At 41.9% G+C, this 21,111-nt stretch overlaps 1 long non-coding RNA gene across 1 annotated transcript; it reads left to right on the top strand.

Annotated features, from left to right (window-relative positions):
- Positions 1–10,573: 10,573 nt before the first annotated feature.
- Positions 10,574–19,378, top strand: LOC116579466. Its single transcript, XR_004281285.1, has 3 exons — positions 10,574–10,723; positions 18,431–18,525; positions 19,329–19,378. It is a non-coding gene; the product is annotated as an uncharacterized LOC116579466 (long non-coding RNA).
- The last annotated feature ends 1,733 nt before the right edge of the window (positions 19,379–21,111 follow it).

Here is a 21,111-nt window from a genome sequence, read left to right as displayed (position 1 = left end):
AGGGATTTCCAGCATCACTGGTGGAGAGGCCCAAGAATCTATCCAAGTGGGCTCTCAAGCAGGGACAGCTGGTCATGAAGCCGGGCTCATCCATCATCTCTGCCGATCACTGTCAGGGAGGAAGAAGAATTTGTTATCATCTGTTTAGATAAGAGAGTCACTGTTTCCGGAGTATTTCAGTATTTCTCCTGGAGAAGACTGGTTCTAAGTGGAAGGTCTTTCTAAGATTTGGGCTCTTCCTTGCACTGATTCAGGAGTAGAGGAGGGAGAAGGTTATAGTGAGGTCTCAGGACCCGGGCATCACAGAGAGGCCTTAAAGTGGTGGTTCTAGGGGACTTGAGCAGCTGGGATACTCGCTCTGCCACCTGTTGGGGGATGTCTCCAGATCTTGGCATCTAGAACGTTCTCCCCAGCAGTTACCTACCACTGTGAAGTAAAAGACGTACAGCATACCTTCATTCATTCACTTAACTGCTTACAAAAACACCTGTTAGCTTAGTGATAGTCACAACATTTCTGGGTAGGTTTTTAAAAAAAGATTTATGTATGTATGTATGTATGTATGTATGTATATAGGTGTGTATGTATTTTGGGGAGGGGGAAGGACAGAGGGAAAGGGAGAGAGAGACTCTCAAGCAGACCCCCTGTTGAGCATGGAGTTCAATCTCACGACCTTGAGACCATGACCTAAGTCTATGTCAAGAGTTGGGTGCTCAACCAACTGAGCCACCCAGGAGCCCCTATTGGATAAATTTTTGAATAATGCTTATCTCTGAACACAGAAGACCTTGATAAATGTTTGATGAATGAAGAAATGAGTGCATTAACTCTCGTTGACCCTGATTTTTATCTGTAACATGGAATGGTAATCCTTTCATCACAGAGTTGTAAGGATGAATGAAATAACCTCTAAAAATAGTGAAAGTACTGTAAATAAAAGAGAAACCAATTTAAAGCTCCAAGTATGGTATCTAGCACGTTAGAAATGTTCACTCAAAATGAACTGTTTTGTTTGTCTGTATTATAAATAAGGATAGTGTGACCTAGGGAGTTTAAAAAGACTGCTCTAAGGACATTTGGTTGGAATTAGTGGTGCAGGGATTTGAACTCAGGTCTCCTGGCTCTTAACTTGAGCTTGAATGGGGGTACTAAGAGAGGAGTACCAACCTTTGAAAGGTAAGGAGACTATACTCCACCCACTCCATCACTAATATTTCAAGACTCAGGTGTGAGAACACAGGCTATTTAAAAAAATACTTTGTTCCAGGGCTTGTGTGATACTCAAAGATCTGGTTAGTTTAGACAACTTGGAAATAAAATATTTAAATTAGTTTGTATGGTCTTGTGTAGATAATACGACCAGAGAATTGGCAGATCCCCAGCACCCACCCTGCTCCATTTTTTTTCTCTACATTTCTTCCTGTGCTCTTCCTAACAGTGGATTCTACCAATGAAAACTGTGAGCCTCATTCCTGAGTTCTTTCTTTGTACATGGCAAGTATCTGAGTAAACACGCAGGATTACGCATACGGATGGAAAGTGGAAAGCCAAATGCATTATTTAAATGTCATGTGGGCCAAATGCTGGAGACTTTTTCATTTATCTTATGCTCTTTCTGTTGAGCATGACACAGCTTACAAGTCTTCCTTTTGTCTGGTCACTTCTGATCTTTCCCTCTGAAGATGAGAAGACTAATGATGTTAAAGAGAGAGGGAGGGAGAGATTGGGATTCTGTGTCTCTGTGGTTTGTATATACAGAATACTCATAGTATATATTTTTTCTGTGTAATTTCTGGGACTTTGGGGTTGGGGATGGTCTGTAAGGGAAGGTTCGTCCCATCTGGTCCCATTTTTTACCTACCTCTCCCTATTCCCCTGCTTCTGCAGGTGGCTCCCCCACCCGTGGAGTGGTGCCCTTCCCCCTACCTACCTACGCTACCTGTGTATCTGCTCTTAGGGACTATGCTGCTCTGGGGGGGGTGTGTCATGGATGAGCCCTTGGGTTCTCATCATCCTGTTACCAACAGACACTTGTCAGTCATGGTAAAGGGTACCCCACGTGTCTGGGGACCATGTCAAGCCAGTCTCCCATCAACTTCCTTGTTTGGGATTGAGGTCTGGCCATCACTGGGCAAAGTGAGAAGTGGAACAGTGCTAGTTCTTGGGCTTGGGCACAGCCTTTGTGTTTATCTTTGGTTCCTAATAACACCTGCTTTGGTTCCATCTGTTTTTCTTCCTTTGCAGATGCTCTTTGATAGTACATCCAATAATAAGGCTGTCAGCAATAATGAATAGCACTGTCAGGTTGTAGGGAGCACCCTACCATGTGCCAGGTACTTCCCTGGGTCCTTTTGTAGCTATTATGTCCAAGCGATGGACAGCCCTTGAAAAGCAGGTTTATTATCTTTATTTCACTGATGGACAACTGAGACTCAGAGACGTCATGACTTTCTAAGATTTCATTCATTCAGTGACAACACTGGAGTTCAAATTGGAGTCTCACTTATTCTATAACAAGCATCCCTTGTGCTATACAAGTACCCCCCACCATTGTTGAACACCCAGTTCTGGAAACAAGCAAGATGATCTTAGGACCTCCCAAGGCAGTGCAGTGAATCACCTTGAATCAGTGGTGACTGGGAGATTCCCTTTCATGCGCTCCTTCCGTAGCACCAATTACCCAAAAAAGGAAGTCTCAGTTTGCTGATTGAACCTTTGATACCCATATAACCTCCCCTTTTAATAAAAACACAGAAGCCTCAAGCACTGAGCTCTGGGCAAGCAATTATGTCCAATGAGAGTTTCATGGTATTGTTGTCTTTGTACTTGTATTTATTTTGTATGGCAATTTCTTCTTATTCCAAGTGATACTAATTTCTGATTTATGGTAGTGAAGAAAAGTTTCCTTTTAAAATAGGTCCATCTAGGAGTACCTGGGTGGCTCAGTTGGTTAAGCTTCCAAATCCTGATTTTCATTCAGGTCCTGAACAAAGGGTCGTAAGATTAGCCCTACAGTGGGCTCTATACTCAGCAGGGAGTCGGATGAGGATTCTCTCTCTTCCTCTCCCTCTGCCCCTCCTTCACCCCTGCTCACACATGAGCTCTCTCTAAAAATAAATAAATAGTAAAATAAAATATATCAATCTAGATTTTTTTAAATCAACCTAGATTTTTTAAAAAGTGAGTCAATTTAGGGGCACATGGATGACTCATTTAGTTAAGTGACTTCTGCTTGGGTCATGATCTCTATGTCCTGGGATCAAGCCCTGCGGGAAGTCAGCTTCTTCCTCTTCCTCAATCTCTGCCCCTCCCCCTACTCATGCTCTCATGCTCTCTTTTTCTCTCTTTCTGTCAAATAAATAAGTAAATAAATAAAATCTTAAAAAAAATTAGTTTAAAGAAAAATGTTAAATAAATAATATTGTAGATCATATGCAGATAGAGAAATTATGTACCATGGGCATTCAAATAAATGCTGGAAACATGACCTCAATATTTCATTTACCTATAGCTTGCAGGAAGCCAATTCCATGTTAAGCACAGAAGGACATGAGGACACATGGGTGCTTAGGTTTTTGTGACACAGGCACTGTTTTCTGATATTTTAATCCTTTCTCAGTGTTAATTCAAACAGCTCTTCAAATTATTCAGTAGGCATTTTCCCAAGGCTCATCTTTCATGAGCTCCAGGATGGAGGTCACTAGGATCTATAACAGAAGGTGTAACAAGATAAGGGCTGGAAGTAAGGTGTTTACAGAGTGTGTGGTAGCATATCTAGGCATGTGGGGTCTTCTATAAGTGGGGATCAAGAAGGCTTCCTGGAGGAATAGGCATTTGAGTCAGGCTTCAAGGTATGAATAACCATTGACTGTGGTTATGGGAATGGGGACCAGGGGGTGGGGCAGAGAGACAGCTATCCCCAACCAAGAGTGGAGAAGTGGAAGCTGAGTTGGGAATGCAGTTTGCCTGGAGCCCTGGGAGATGTGGCTGGAAGTGCAGATTGGAGGAAAATCATCATGTCCTTGAAAAGAGGTGAAGAAGATGGGGCTTCTTTTAGAATGGAGCAGAGATGCACTCAAGGGCCCTTAACAGGAAGTAGGAATTGTTAGGATCAGTCCCTCATAGAACTCAGTTGCCCCCCGAACCTGCATTTCCCTAAATGTGTCTTCTCCATGAGTATGAGGAGAGCTGTCTCTGAGGCCTCATTTGCTTGCCTAGAAGTCCTATCCAAAATCTCTATCATGCTGCTTAAAATTCCATCAGTATTAATCCATCGCATGGGATCTGGTGGTTCAGGTTGAACACTCCAGGAGGGGCAGCATTTTTAGTTCTTGAATGTTACCCTGGGGCAAGGGAGTCTTGCTTCCATGTGAGCAGTTAGCGAGGACTGGAGGGCTCCAGGATTTGAAGTTCGCGGCTATCTTTCCATCCACACAAACTTGATCATTTCCCCTTTTCTCTGTTTGCCTGACTCTTCCTGTGGAGATCACAGAAGGTATCCTCCACCAGAAACCACATTCAAGGGAAAGTAGAAACATCAGCAGGGTTTGTGGGGTCAGAGAGATGGTGCAGATGAATCTCTTTTTTAGACCATCAGGCTGTTAATCCCTGAGTGCCAGAAGAGAAGCCTTGAGGCCCTGCATTTTGGGTAGCCAGGAAGCTGGTTTTTCTTTCCTGTGTTTTGTAATTTTGCATTGTGACCTCATTGTCATTGGGACTTTATGTGAGGGAAACCTGTAGGAGCTGGTCCAGTGTGCTCATTTATATCTGCTCCCTGACCATGGGGATGTTCCCAGTAGACACCCCTCAACTGGTGGGTTCTAGATGAATCCCAAGCCATGCTTGTCATTGTGAATCCTCACGGGAAATGGTGACATTTTTTTCCCACCCAGGCACAGCTCTAGATAAGTTGGTTCTTTATCTCTCTTTGCTGGAGAGAAGAGTGCCTGGTCCATCCTCTCAGAGGAGTAACTCTTTGAGTGTCCTGACTTTGAGTCAACATAAAGCCTTAATTCCTATCTCTGCATGGTGGTGAGAACCTCAGCCCCCATTTTGCCTGGACTGGCTGCCATGAGCCCACCTTGGGACAGCCACAGTATCATTTCACGTGTAACTCCGCAGACTTCAAATGCTTCTTTGTTTTAAGCCTCTGGGGATTTCCCTGATTTTTTTTCTTTTTTCTTTTTTTCAAGCTCAGCTTTGTGGCCTTTAAAAGGATGTTCATTGTATGTCATCCACTAGTTTTAGAGGTTTCTGTAATCCGAGAGTCTTCCGGTTATCTGGTCTAAAAAGTCCCAGAAATGAAGGTCGACAAAGGAAATCGGAAAGCTCCTTCTTCAGTTGCTGTACCTACTGTGCTGGGGCAGTGGCTGAGTTTTCTCAGAAAATAAACATTTTGAGGATGTTTTGCAAGAGGGAGGAAGAAAGAACCGAGAATGTGCTATCTCCTCCTTTTTAGATGAAGAGATCAGTGGTGTTCTGGGCATTTGTACTCTGAAGGAACAATGGCGCTACGTCTGTTCATGCGATGTTGGGGTTCCTTTTTCTTAAATTAGGGAGGAATAAGACAACAGAGAGTGGGATATTTCATTTTAATCTTTGACATCTGTTCACAAGGTATAAAGGGATAAAATAAGATAAAGTGGGGTTCTCTTGAGAACTTCATATTTTCAAAGTCTTTGGGCATTAATATGCTTATTAATTGTCCTAGATCATCATTGTCATTGGAAGAATCTGGTATAGTATGTGATGGCCTTCTGAGGTCTAAGTGAGAGAATTTCAAGTTCCTCTCTTAACCTGAGCCACTTAAAATGAAGCACAAAGGCCATTAAATCCTGTTCATCTGAAGTGGATCCTAAATATAGTTTATTGGGGCTCTTAATTCACCCTGAAAAATGCTGCAATTATTAAAAGTGTCCAAGCTGTTAACTCGAAAACAACATATGCCGCATTTACATAATGATTTGCATATAATTTCCATGTAATTCATTTAATGTCAAAATGTACAATTACGCTTCCAGCCCTTCTGCCTTTTACCCTGGTGCCCTTCCCTGGCCCTGGTGTTAAATTGGAGTATTCTAACTTGTTGGAAGCTCTTTATGCATGGTTTTCCAAAGGGTGGCTGGATGGATGTGGTCTGTCATTTTGGTCAGAAGGAGTTTTGGCCAACTGTATTTATTTTCCCAGACTGGGTTGGTTGTACTGACTATCTGCATTGCGACACAATGTGTACCAGTGACTCAGTTTTGCCTGAAACACACAGGCCTATTTTACAGATGAAGAGACTGAGAGTCTTAGAGGTTCTACCTGGTCTGCTATGATCTTTGCTTGCTTTTTCTGGGCCAGAAATCCCAAGGCCTCCACCTGCCATACAAAAGGCTTTCCTGTAGGTCTTTCACAAAATGCAAATATATTTGCTAAAAAAAAAAAAAATCATTTGCATCACCATGTGATCGCTTGTGATGGCAAAGAGGTAGCTCTTGAGTCTGCCATCAAGGACCTGGAAGAATTCTTCCATCTGGTTCCATTGACATATTTTTCTAACTTTCTGACTAGTTGCAGTCATGCAAACATGCCGTGTTTTTCTAGCTCCTCCTTGTGCTTTCTGCATGGGCCCCATTTCTACCTCTCCCTCACCATGCATCTCGATTTGCCCCCCTTCCACTCACCATTCAGTGGTCGGTTGACATTTTATCAGAATGCCTGCCTCCATGCCACTGAGAGTAGGTTTAATGCTTCTAGAATGAACTAGATCACTTTGTTTGAACAGGAACCAGCATACTCCAAGACACAATCATAAGTGATTTGTTTGTTTGGGTCCCCCAAAAGCAACCCTTGAGATCAGGATGTGAGTGGAGGTAGCCCATTTGGATGGTGACCCCACGGTGCAGGGAGAGAAACCAGGAAGGACGAAGGGCAGTGTTTCAGTCCATTATTGAGATTGTGGCTGGGGAGTGTCTGGTGTGGTGCCCGCGTGTCCACCTGAAGGACAGGAAGCTGGGTCATCTCTCTGCTGGTTCAGTCCCCACTGGCCAACTGTTGCCCCAGGACTTGCTAATTTCTTTGCACGTTCTAGCTGTGAAGGAACATGGGTTGAGCAAGCTCACCACGGCTTCTAAGATGTCAAGGGACATTCAGCAAATAAAGGTGTGTGATTCTCAGGGTGTTGGCTTCCAATGGGGGTGCACCCTGCTGGGCACTATCCACCGAGCCCTGGCTGAAATTGGAGGTAAGGCCAAGCAGGTGTGAGCTGGCCACTGCATTGACCACTTTGTATTCTAGTTCTTTCCTTCTCTAGACCATAAGCAACCTAAGGATGAGGGATGTGTGACCATGTGACCACTGGTTCCTCAGTTAGACACCATGTAGAAGGAAAACATCAGATACCCCATTTAGTTCAGCTCCCGGAAAGCAGGTGGCCACTGAGCTTAGGAAAGTCCTAAAATCCAACTTCTTTAATTTAGACATTTTCCTCCCCAATTCTGTCCATTCTAAAAAGTTGGAAGAAAGTAAATAAATCAAGGGAGATACCTCACGCATACATTATAAAACTTCCATATAAAACTAACCGGGTTAGTCAGGAACCAGCATACTCCAAGACACAATCATAAGTGATTTTTTGTTTCATTCATTCATTCTTCATTAGCCTCAAACAAAGTTAAATGGGTAACAGCCAAGGCCATGGTTAGAGATACAGCATTTTTTTCCCCAAGCACTGCTGATCATTTCCATGTTCCTCTTGGTTGTCTCTTCCTTTATTCTATGTGCTCACTCCTTGGCATCTTCTGCTCTCCTTTCCTTCTTAACCCTCCTCTCCTTTTCAGGTTGAGGCTCTCTGACCTGCTGATGGGTCCTCAGAGGAGGTTCCCTGGGGGCCCAGAGCAAGGCTTTGACAGGGACTCCCCCAAGGACCAGCGATGGCTCCCATACCACTCTCCTCCTAACATCACTGTCCCTGTCAGACTCTCATGATGGCAGAAACACCAGAAAAACCATGGTGCCCTGATGTATGCCAAGTATGGACAAATTAGCGGTAAAAAACACAGACTGGAGCCTGATAGCATGGGTCGGAACTCCAGCTGTCATGTCTTGTCTGTGTCTCAGACAGGTAATTTCAACCACTCTGCCCCCCAGTTTTATCCTCTGTAAATGAGGCTAACAGTATCCAGCTCGTAGGATTGTGAGCACTTACCAGGGTGACAAGTGTAGACCTTAGCACACGCTGGAAACAAGCCTTATTACTAGTAGTAACAGAGTATCAGGGTTGAGTACTGTCAAGTGTAGTAATAATGACAGTAGTAATAATAGGAGAATTGACCAGGTACTCACTCTGATGCTGTGCTTTGAAGATATTCTCTGATTTAGCTCTCCAACCCTGCTCAGAGCCACAATCATGATTTCCAGTTTCTAGAGGAAGAAGTAGTCTCAGAGATATGAATAGTTGGCCCAAAGATAAATATCAGGAAGAGGTCAGGGGAGAGAAGCAAATCTTGAGCTCTGCACTCTCCTACCTTCCACACTTTTCTTGGGTTCATTTGCTCCTTTGAACCAATACCTTTCATACAGACTTAGATTTTTTTTTCCCCCAAATTGGGAATTGCGCCCATCTGCCTGCCCGAGGAAAGTCTGCAGAGCTGCTTCTAAATGGCGACCCCTTGCAGCTTTTTAATTGCTACTATCTCTTTGAACATTTGGAATTTGTAATGAAATCACTTTCCAACCCTGATTCATCCCAAATTCAATATTCGGTTTCCTTTCAGCTTTTTTTTGTTTCCCCAGCAATGAAAAGATTGGTAACCTTATAAAACATCTGAAAGCGTGGTGGAAGTTTCCTGGGGCTTCAAGTGTTGTGTTATGTTATCTTTGGAATAACTTTGATGTCCCACCGGTGTAATAGAAGCCGTTATTATGTCATGGAGCTGATTAGCATGCCTGTGGGAAACATTAATTCATGCTGACATCATAACTGGGCTTGCAATCAATCAGTTTGTTTTGCTTCTCTTTGCTCCCCCTCCCTCCACCTACTTATCCAGCAACCCATCCTCTGATGCTCTCAATGTAGGGGTGATGGTTGGCTTTCGGGGGATGATGGAGCAGGTACGGATGTCCCTAGATGTGGCTGAACCTCACCCCCACCACCGCTGCCTCCTGACGGCCCTGGGAGGAAACGGTGAAACAAAGCTTTTGGCAGAAGCAGGGAGAAGTCTGCTGGCCCTTTGATTTGCCTTGAAAGGTTTTGATTTAGTTGGCATTCAGACTCTTGATATATTAAACTTTTAAACTCAGTAGTCAGCCTGGCTGCCTGAATCCATTTGGTTCCGGTCATTTATGATTAAGCTGATTGCCGGTGGCCCTGGTGTTGCGAGGCGCGGTGCTGGCCTTCATTGGGGAAGACTGTCACATTCCAAACCATCTCTTTCTTCCAATGAAAGTACATTTCGTTGACAAAGGAAGCCGTAAAGAGGAGACATGTAGGCTCCTATTATCTCAAATTGTTAATATTTAACATGCATTAAAGAGCTATCTTTCTGTTCGCCACGTGCAATTAATTTAATCACCAATGCACAGTTAAGTATCTATCAGAAATGTGAATTTTTTTCACGATGTATTAATCTGGTAATGACGTCTTTCCTTTTACCTTTAGATTTAGTGTCATTATTTTATGTTACGTGGAATGGTCTCTTGGAAGCAGGAGGGAATTATAGGAAGTATTTGGGAGAAAACCTAATGACATCCAATTTTGGGTAGGGAAAGTGCAGGGCATTTCTAGTTTGAGCACAGATTGAGGATCCCTTCCTCCCTTCAGGGCATGCCCTCCCTTCTTCTCATCTCAAAATCTCTATAGCTCAGAAAGTTGGGGCAATCATCCCTAGGCGTCACTGTTTGACCTGGAAGATTTATTTATTTTTAAATAATTGATTTATTTTTTAATTTATCAATCATTTATTGTAAACTGAGGTAGGAGAATATTGAGGAACAAAGGTTTATTTTAGCCATGTATATGGATAGCTGTGTTGTTCTACCTGGGGACCACGTTACCATACTTATGGGCCCCAAAAGCAACCTACATTCCCCTTTTGAAATGCTCATCACATTCAAAACTGTCTGTCTTCCGCTCTTTGACTTAGGTTGCCTAAAGGAAAGAACATGTCTCTCTTAGTCACCAGTGTATCCCCAGTATTGAACATATAGTAAATGCTCAATAAATACTTGTTGAATGAGTGAGTGGTTCACTCAAGGCTAGCAGGAAACAATCCACTCAGATGGTTCAAGTGTCTGTAATAGAGGGACAACTTCAGAGGTGTGGGTAGAGGTAAGGGAATGAACAAGGGATGATGAATCACCCAGGAACCAGCAACAGTGAGAGGTTGTTACCATCCCAGAGCTTGAAAGGGTAAGGGAAAAGAACAGTGTCACCAGAGCTGTTGAGACCTCCAGCCTTGGAGGAGAGGTCACCTGCCAAGAACTGTGGTCATAGAGGGTGGCAGCTCTTAACAGGGGAACGTGGCCCAGAAAAGAAAAGGAATGGAGATTATACCCTTAACTTCTCTCTTCTCTTTTTTTCCAGTCTCCCCCTGGTTCCTCCCATTGACCAAACTCACCTGAAAACCAGCTGTTAGAGGAAGCTGGGTGATCTTAGGCATCAGCCTTCGGAGATACAAATATGGTGAAAAAGGACCAAGACAGACCTGGAATGGGACACATCAGCACAATGAAATATTAGGTAAACTCTTCTTTCCAGCACACAGGTAACTGGAAGGAAATAAAGAAGAACTGAAATCAAAATAGATAGCACCAAGCCCCTTTTGTTCATAGAATGGCCTCACTGAGAGTAATGCTATTTACTCTTACTTTACACACATTACTAATAGACTTGGAGATGGTACTTCCCAAGCAAACCCTTCAGAGGTGGGCAGGAAGGGCTTATTAGAAGCCAACACAATGACAGAAGCAACAAGTAAATGTCTCCAGCTTTGTGTTGAAAGAGAAATGAAAAGTAACAGGAAACACAAAACACATGGGAGGCAGAGCAGCCTAGGACCAGTCAGTATAGGGACAAATCTCCCATTCACTTCCAGAAGTCCTGAGAACATCACCATTTTAAAGACTACATCACCAAGGTAGTCATTGGTATCTCCAGCTTGGTTAACAGATGATCTATACCCCTTGAGTAAATAGGCAGGGAAATATATTACATACTTTGAAATACTTCTGATGGGAATCAACCAAATTAAATAACAAACTGCCAAACACAAGGAAAACATTTGAACATTTCAGAGATCAGCCAATTCCTCCAAGTGCTAGATGAATGGAACATTGTCGTAAATGTCTTGACTACACACTAACAGTGTGACATGGGATGAGAGTTAAGGCTATGTGTTCTGCATCCCCTGATGCAGTAGAAGAGTAGATTTCAACTCATTCCTATAAGCCAGACTTGCCCAAATACAGAATTGGGCTACCTTGGGAGGTACCAAGTGCCACTGTGAAATGTCTGCTTCTCTTGGGTGCTTGGACAAATGAGCCTTAGGATTCCTTCCCACTCTGAGATTCTGTGTTTTCATGTTTTTATTTTGCATCAACCCTGTGAAATATCATTTGCCCTGTTTTACAATTTGAGGAAGCAATTTCTAGGAATTCAGTTGACTGTCATCGCACAGTTGGAAAACAGTAAAGCCCCAAGTGAAGGCCAACAGTTATTGAGCACCTACTATGTGCTAGGCACTGTGCTAGGTCTCAGGATGATAAAGATGAATGAGATATAATAGCTCTTGTCCTCCAGGTGTTTATATCTTTGTGCAGAATAGTCATGCATTCAAATCATCCAAAGAATATTTGGAAAATGTCCAAAGGGTAGTCGATCTCAGACGCAGTGGGAACAGAGAAGGGACAGGCTTCACAGTCGAAATGAGGATTGTACTGATTTGAAAGGTAGATTGGGGATTTCCCTAGCCAATGAAATGTGATCAGCATGTAGGTTAGTGGAGAAGACTAGATATCCAAAATTATGGAGAGGGTATGTTTGTTTTCACCTGCAAGAAATCCAGAACAGCTCCATCAGAAAGATCATTGCGGTGGGGGACAGGGGGTGTTGGAGAACAGGGCTAAGAACGGGCAGAGAATACTGAAGCTCAGAAAGGCAAAGTGACTTGCCCAAGGTCACACAGCAGACAGAGCTGGGAGTTGAAGCCAGGTCTACTCACAAACCCGGTGCTCTTTTGGCCAGATAATAGTTCCCCTGGGCTGACCACACTGAGAACACACAGCCCTCATATCATGATTCTCCCCATGTGACCTTATTTGGCCTCAGCAGGTTTCCAGTCAACACATATTTTCAAGTTCTAAATTCTGAGTGCCCAACCTATGGGGAGGACAGAGGTTTAAAAAAGTCTTAAGCTATTGTGTTGGAGAATGAAACATCTGTAAAAACGAAACATCGTGTATGTACAAACCTGCTATAGAAGTTCCCCTTCACAGCTGAACTGCCAGCCAATGATTACCTATTAGCCTGGTTTTATTTTATTTTATCTTATTTTATTTTAAGTGTACCTCATTTCATTTTTTATCTTCTATAGTCCACTTTAAAAATGTTTTTCCCTTCATTCCAAATGTTCTATCCTAAAACCAAATCTCTGACTCCCCGCAAGTGCATCCTTGCTGGTGAGTTTAACTGGGGCTCTTCCAATCTGCCTCATTATACACGTATAGGTATATCTCCTTGAATACATTTTGTATTGTTTTCTGTGCTATAATTAGGTGGCATTGGATGACACATCTCATTCTGCAAGCCCTAGGCAGCATCTTGTCGTCAAGTCCACTAATAAATTTCTGCATCAAGACATGTGAGTCGTCACACTAAATGAAATTAAGAATCTAACTAGCTTCATGTCAGTTCAGGCAAAGTTTTGCCACCAAGTAAGTTTGTTCCAAATTTATGAAAAAAAAAAAAAAAAAAAAAAGGAAACCTTCACATTTTCAGAGGTTTTTGCTTTTAAAAATTGCAGGATAAGAGGGGCTCCTGAGTGACTCAGTCGGTTGAGCGTTGGACTCTTGATTTCGGCTCAGGTCATGATCTCAGGGTTGTGAGATCGAGCCTGCATGAGGCTCCGTGACAGTGTGGAGTGTGCTAGTCCGTCTTCCTCTGCCCCTCCCCCTTCTTGCTCATTCTTTCTTTCTCTCTTAAATACATACATAATGCACACATACATACATGAAATCTTTACCAAAAAAATTGCAGGTAAGGGACTGTGTACCAGAAGCACATTTAACTCCTCTGATAGACACCTTTGCATCTCCAACTCAGTTCAAACAATGCTTCACAAGCAGACCCCGACCCCACCCATGCCTTCCTGTGAACCTTTGGGAGACTGTCTCCAGGGTAGACACCCAGAAGTCGGGATCCTAGGGTCCCAGGATTTACGTGTACTTAATTTTTCTAATCACTGCCAAATTCTTCTCCAAAATACCTCGTGGATTACACTCCCACCAGCAATCCATGCAGGAGAGGTCCTGTTTCTTAACATCCTCATCATCATTGAATATTATCCAATGATCTGATTTTTCCCCCAATTTGATGGTACAAAATGCCAACCCGGTTTGTTCTCCTTTGCCTATTTCGGACTATCTGTGAGCATGAGCTTTGTATACATGGTAGTTATTTCTGTTTTTCTTATGGGAAACACATATTTGTATCTTTTTGTACCCCTTACCCTTTTCCCCCAACTCTATCATTTGTTCTTTTGGGTTCTGACCAAAAAAAAAAAAAAAATCAACATCTGCTCCAAGGTCACTAAATTATTTATATAATTTTTTACTCTATTTATTAAGATTTACTGTTCATATTTAAGTCTTTAATTCATCTCATTCATCCAGTGCTTACGGTTTTGTTCACAGAGTGGGGTTGTGATCCAGCTTCTCCATGCTTCGAGTTCATTTCTCCTTTCACTAAATAATCTGCACTTGCCCATTCATTGGTGATAATATCTCTCTTAGATACCAATGAAATACAAAATCCTCTTAGGACACTAATTAGAATTCTATGTATTTTTATTTGGGGAGATTTAACATCTTTGTTTTGCCAGGTCATTCCATCCAGGAGGATGTTTTGTCTCTTTATTTATTTTTTTAAGATTTTATTTATTTATTTGAGAAAGAGAGAGAAGGCAGGGAGTGGAAGGAGAAGAAAAAGCAGATTCCCTGCTGAGCACAGAGCCCAACACCAGGCTTGATCCCACGACCCCGAGATCATGACCTGAGCTGAAATCAAGAGTTGGATGTCCAGCCAACTCTGTTTATTAATCTGTTTATTAATTTGAGTTTTCTTTTATACCCTTGAAAAGTGTTTCCATTTTTTATTTTCTGCTTAGAGGACTTTTGCACACTTGGTGCTTTCTAATGTTACTTGTTGTTCTAGGTAGTATCCTATCTTTTATTACCACATTCTAGTTTGTTATTATTAGAGTAGAGTCATTAGCTCTCTCTCCTTTTTAAAAATATTTTTATTTATTTATTTGAGAGAGAGACAGGGATAATGAGAGAGAGCACACAAGTGAGGAAGAGAGAGTAAAACAGGCTCCTTGCTGAGCAGGGAGCCCGATGTGGGGCTCGATCCCAGGACCCTGGAATCATGACCTGTGCCAAAGGCAGACGCTTAACCGACTAAGCCACCCACGTGCCCCCTCACTTAACTCTCTTAAAAGGAGCACATTCAATGCATCTTCACTGAGTACGTCTTTCGCCATAGTCTTTTTATCAGGTGATGGCTGTTCTCTATTAGTCTTATATTAAAAAAATAAATAAATACAAAGAAACTTTAGATATATCACTGCTATAAGACATTTTTTCTACTTTCTACAAAGATTGTCATGGACTTATGGTCCTTAACTTCCTTCATGGGGTCAATAATACTGAATTTATTCTGATATTAAATATTATATTCCTGCAATACATGCTATCTGTTCAATTATTTTTTAAAATACATATGTTGAATTTAGCAAACTATATTTCTTATGATATTCACATCTCTATTTTTCATGTAAAAAAACTTCTTTCTTCTTTCTCTTCTGTGTTGTTCTTACATGGCTCTCTCTGCCCAATAAGAGACTTTGGCTTTCCAATTGCTACAATCCTGGCCTCCAAGAGACCCTGACCATATTTAAGACAAGCTGTGTATGACATGTATGTGAGAGAGAGAAACAGACAGAGACACAGCTGTCCTGGCCTGGAGGAACAATATGGTTAATCTATACATGAATGGAATTTTGCCAAACGAAAATGGGACTAAATGTGCTACGACAAACAGAAAGAGGACAAGTTCTTGGGGTTCTTTGACTTCTGAAGTGATTGCAATATTCTCAGGCAGAACCCATTGTGGCCAGTCTGCTTGTTTTGTTGGAGTTATTCTTGGAGACTCTGCCACCGCTGTGATCCATGCTAGCCTGAGATATGCTAAATGGAGAAAATAAAGTATTTCACGGTCTTGGTCATAGAACTCAATAACTGTGACCTGACATATTCTTAGGAAAATAAACTTCAAAACATCTGGATGGGAAAAGGGAACTAATTTCTTGTGTACATCGTATGTACCAGAGGCAATGCTGGGAATGTCCTATATTCTATCTCATTTAGTCCTCATAGGAGCACAGCGAATGAGGTGCTGCAACCCTCATTTACAAATAAGGAAACAGAAACTCCAAGGAGCTAAATAAACTGGTTATTAAGTAGTACAGCAAGGATTCAAATCCAAATCTGTCTGAGTCTCTGAGTTTTTTTAATTACACTTTTATCTCTGGTATTACTAATCCGCCTTTCTCGCCTTTCTCCTGTCCTTGTGAATATATATCCTTGCTTATTTATTTATGACCAATCAACCCCTTATAACCTTCTTTCCTTTTGCTATGGAAATAACCCAAGGGCAGTAGTTGCCAAAACAGCTTGCATTAGCCTATAAATGTTTTCTTCTTCCACCTTAAACCCAGGGGACGCTCAGGGCTGGCTGCCACAGGAACCAAGAACAATAGCTTTTGAGATTCTGTCTGCCCTCAAATCAGATCAGGGTCTTGGAGAAGTGACCTGTTTTACAAATACAACAAGAAAGAATAAATCTATAAGTAAGAAATTTCCATTTCCCATTTTAATACCTCTGATGAATGAAAGAATAGCTGATGGTTGAACTTGAAGAAATTTGAAGTTTATAGGTAGTCTCCCATTTTGTTCTAGGAAAAAAGAAATAACAGTTTTATGGTATTACAAGTAAGTAGAACGCAATAAGAGCAATAATTATTTACATGGTTATAGTTCTTCAATTGTCAAATTGTACTAATGCTCTTCCTCTCTTTTGATACTTCCAATAGTATTTTAAAGCAGGTAAAGCAAACCCCCATTTTTGCAGACAAGGAAACTGAGGCATGGAATTGTACCCAAGTGAAGTTGATTGCATTAATTCCCCTACCTCTTCACTTTAAAATATATTCATTCCCTTTGTCATCTATCTTTGAAGTTCTTCTCATTGACAGGTAGAGTACATTTCTTTGACCCTTGATTCTGTCTTTAACCATGTAATTTGCTTGGATCAGTAGGATGTTAGCAGACATAACTAAAGCAGAGACTTGAAATTGCTGGGTGTGTGTGTGTGTTTGCATTTCTCTGGTTTCTTTCTTGCTCTTCAGACAGTACCATGAGAAGAACAATGCAGGCTGGCCAGCTCTCCCAGAAAGGAAGACATGAGACACATGGACAAAGCTTCCCCAGCAAAGATACACCAACCAACCCCAACCTGGAGCAGAGCCTCCCACTGACCTGCAGATTAACAAGCTTTAGTTATATATGAGTGTTGATTTAAGCTACAGAGTTTGGGAGATAGTTTGTTACACAGCAGTAGCTAACTGATACATTAGATAAACCAGTGAGTAAGTTCTAGAGCTGGAATTAGAATCCAGGTCTTCAAACATATTGTTCTTCTATGATCAGTTGCTTTTCATGCAGATAGACATTTATTTGAGTGTGAAGATGGAGCCTTCTTGGTCAAGGATCATGTCACACCCATCTTTGTTTGATTCTTCAGTACCTAGTCCAGAATGTTGAATATCATAGGTATTCAGGATGTGTTTATCAAGCAAATAAGATGTGTTTATCAAGCAAATAATATCAGAAACGTACTTCTATTCTTTTATTTAGTTTTTTAAAATTCTTAATTTTTTAACAGATTCTTCTTAATAAAAATAAAATAAAAAAGGAAGATACATTGTACACGGTCAGTGAAAGCCTCTAAAAATAGGTGCCAGTAACTACACAAAGAGGGCACGATCATCATTTTCATTTCCGACATCTGTCCATATGCGGCATATTTCCTCTCTGAAGAAAGATCAAACCCCATAAAATGCATCATTTATATGCCACTCCCCATTATGAAGCAGCATGGAGACCATTAATGAGAAGCAAAGGCTAAAAGAAGAGTTTCAAGAGTTGCTTTCAGGCAGACTGCGGTGAAAGGCATGGTCCTATGGGACTGATGCACACAGGCACACAGGACAAACATGGTACCTGATTCCCTGCCCATCCCCCACCCTCACCCCTGTCCCCACTCCCCCCAGTTGCCACAACAGCTTGAGGTAGAGAATTTGTAAAACCCACATGGAGAGCTTTCTCCTCTGATTTTTTAATCTCAGAAGTCCAACAGTGCCGACGAAGGTAGCTGTGACATTTCCAATTTTCCATGCACCAGGCCCATTCCATTTTCCTTCCTGGTGCTGCTTCCATGCTACAGTAAACCTCCAGCTCTGACAATAATTACAGCCGGAATAAAACGAAGGGAGTAATAGGAACAAAGCGTGGCTGTAATTGCCTTTTCATTATTTGCTAACAGTTAGTTATTCAGTCACAGGGAAAAATTACACAGTAATTGGATGACAATGGGGAAGCAATCATTGAATCCCACAACTATGATATTTTTGCTTGTTGGGCTTTAGACCTTTTATTCATATTTTGATTAAACAGCTGGAGCATTAAACTGACATACGAATGTATCCTTGGTCAAATTCCGATGTGTTTGTTTCTACCCCATTCAAAATGTTGAATTTAAACTAGCACATACAGTAGACCTGTAAATACTGTAGTCTATTGACTTTCAAATAAATCTCTCCTCTTTAGCCCAGTTCATAAAGAAAGCATGGTGAGTGTAATAGCACAGACTTTCTTTTTTTTTAAACACATCAGTTTCCAGTTGGTGTTCTAAAAAGGAACAATGTGAAACCAACATGGTGCATTCTTTCTGCATTCAGATTTTCCCCTAATTTAACTTTCTAAACCCAAGATCATTATAAATAGCTCCTTAAAAAACATTTCCCCTTCCTCCTTCCTACAGATAGAGCAACTGAGGCCCTGAGAGGCAACTGAGACGTTCAGAGTTATCCCAATTCTCTCTTCTTTTTAGGACTTAGAAACCAGACTTCTGACCCTTGCTACGTTATCAAAATGTCTTCTGTCTCCACATTTGCTTGCAGGAGGAGAACGAGAAGAGCAAGACAGGTAGGATCTATGCCTGCAAAAGCACAGGTCTCCATATGCGTGCACGCGCGCACAGGCACAGCACGTGGATGCTATACATTGCTTGACCATGTAACCATCATTCAAACATGGTTTCCTGCTCTATGTTTATGACCTTCATAGTAAGTTTCATAGTTAGTATGACCTTTCCTTGTATTAAGGAGTTCCTTGCTCAAGATCATCAAGCCAGTCAGTGTGACAGCAAATGATTAAAACTTAGAATCTAAGTTTTGACCCTTGAAGTCATTGGTGACTTTTTGCTACTTCTAAGTAATCACAATTTTCCAAGCCAATCCACATCATTTCATATTTACCCTCTGCTAGGCACCATGAGGATTCAAAAGTGAATTAAAAATGCCTGTCTTCAAGGAGCTTAGCCTCTCTTGACAGAAAGCATGAACCAAGGCATGAATAGGTCAGTGCATTGTCAAGGCCAATCCTATGATTGCTGACCCAGTTTGGGCTCCTCCATAAGCAAATCCTGAGACAAAGATTTAAATGCAACCAGTTTATTTTGGAGGTGATCCCCAAACCTGAAAACAATATACGGAATGAGACCAAAACAAAAAAGGCAGGAGGCCAAAAAAGAATACATTGAAGGTTACTGCCAGGGTATCTGGGGCCATGGCCCCTGGGGAACTCTGGGACACAGTGGAGAACAGTGTTAACCTGGCCCCCTCCTGAAGGGTGAAGGAATGGGTGTTATCCTAGCATCCTGACCGTCACGTGTTCCAGGCTGTTTCTGAGGGCATTAAATCTTTGCATTTCCCTTCCACTCTGTGCAGGAGCCCAGGGTCTGCCAGAAAAAGCTCTTGGCAGAATCCTCCCGTATCAGTGAGTGCCATGGTGATGCAGGTGGAATGCTGACAGTATCTACCACTGTGTTGAAAGGCAGTTTCTCAGAGTGGGTGGTGTGGCTTTGCAAGACTTGGAAGGTGAAGGAAAGAACATTCTAGAACAAAGCTTACACCTACATGAAGGCATAGCTGCAGACCATCCTTTCTGAATGACCTACCAGGTTCTGTACCAGAGGTAGAGAGTGCTCAGTTTCATCCTAGCAAAACTCATTATATACATTTCATCTATTATCTATCTATCTATCTATCTATCTATCTATCTATCTATGCTTTCCTGGCATTTAAGGCTCTTCATAATCCAGCCTTCGTTTACCCCTTGACAAGTTCTTAGCAATCCATCTTGGGCCCCTATTCCTGCCCACATTGATACCTGCCTTTCTGCCTGAGTCCCGCCTTCAAGGCTCTTCCAGTCTTTGAGGGTCTCACCTCCAAGCCTGCCTCCTACAGTCTTTCCCCACAACATTTCTCTGCACCTTGCTCCTGACCCAACACTCTTAGGTAACCTCCAGTAACTTCTGCCCAGAAAAGCCGCAATCTCTCTATGCATTTCCCAAACCCCCAAAACTCCGGAAACTCAAAGGATTTTGTTTTTATTTTCATTTGTTTACTTTGCTTTAAAAAAAAAATCTTACATAGTAGCAAAACCTGACCCGAACTGACTTGAAACTATTTATAGTTTTTATTTGATCTAAATATTCATACATTTCACTGCTTAAATATTCATGTTGTTTGGTTACAGAATGCAGCCCCAGACCCTGCTGCAATTTTACATGAGCTTTATGTTTCTTTTCTAAAATGTTTATATGAGCACCAGATTTCTTTGCTAAAATCTGAACAATTCCAAATTATAAAACATGTATATCTGGCTCAAGAGAATCACATATGGGTTTGTGAGCCTATAACAACAACAATAATAATGGACACTACTATAGTCCATTTTGAGTGATATATATATATATATATATATATATATATACACACACACACACACACACATACATACATACATATATATATATATAATTTTAATCCTTACAAGGACCTGACAAGAGAATTCTAGTAACTAATATACCTTAGGAAAGTAAGGTTCAAAGATGTTATGTAACTTGCCTCAGGTCACACAGCTAATAAATGGCAGAGCCAGGGTTTGAACCTCAGACAGTCTGGCAGAGTCCCAGCTCTTTCTTGTTTCACTGAGCTTCTAAGTATGAGTGCCTGCCTTGGGGTTGTTCAAAACACTCAACCCAGACTGATCTTTTGGCTCATCCCTGAGTATCTTCTTGGAGACCCTTTCTCCTTCCAACTCTGAATTCTCAGCTCTGAGATCCCAAGCCACCATCTTGCCTGGGGTCATTGCACTGGTGCTGGGTTTGGGGTGAAACTTCCAGAAGTTTCTTGCAAACTTTAGTGATCTACAACTCCCCCACACCACAGCCTCAGAGGGAGCAACTTGCCTCTTGCAGCCTGGCCCTGGAACTGGCTGTTGAACACCCTCTTCTGGCCCCCTACCTGTAGTCCCCTCTCCCAGGCTCCTCTTTCCAGCCCCCAGAGCCTCACTCCTGCCTCTCCACTGTCTTGAAGCCTTTCTAAGATTGAAGACCATGTTAGTCTGTGTCCTGAGCGTTAATGATCCCAGGATACTGAGCAAGAATACTTAACTGAAGGAGGGGGGCCACCTCTAAGTTCCTTTGCTAATATAGACATAGCCTTG

Source organism: Mustela erminea, chromosome 19 (assembly GCF_009829155.1).
Source record: "Mustela erminea isolate mMusErm1 chromosome 19, mMusErm1.Pri, whole genome shotgun sequence".
Classification (NCBI taxonomy): Eukaryota; Metazoa; Chordata; class Mammalia; order Carnivora; family Mustelidae; genus Mustela; species Mustela erminea.
Note: the sequence above shows the minus strand (reverse complement) of the source record. Positions and strands in the feature narration are given on the sequence as shown.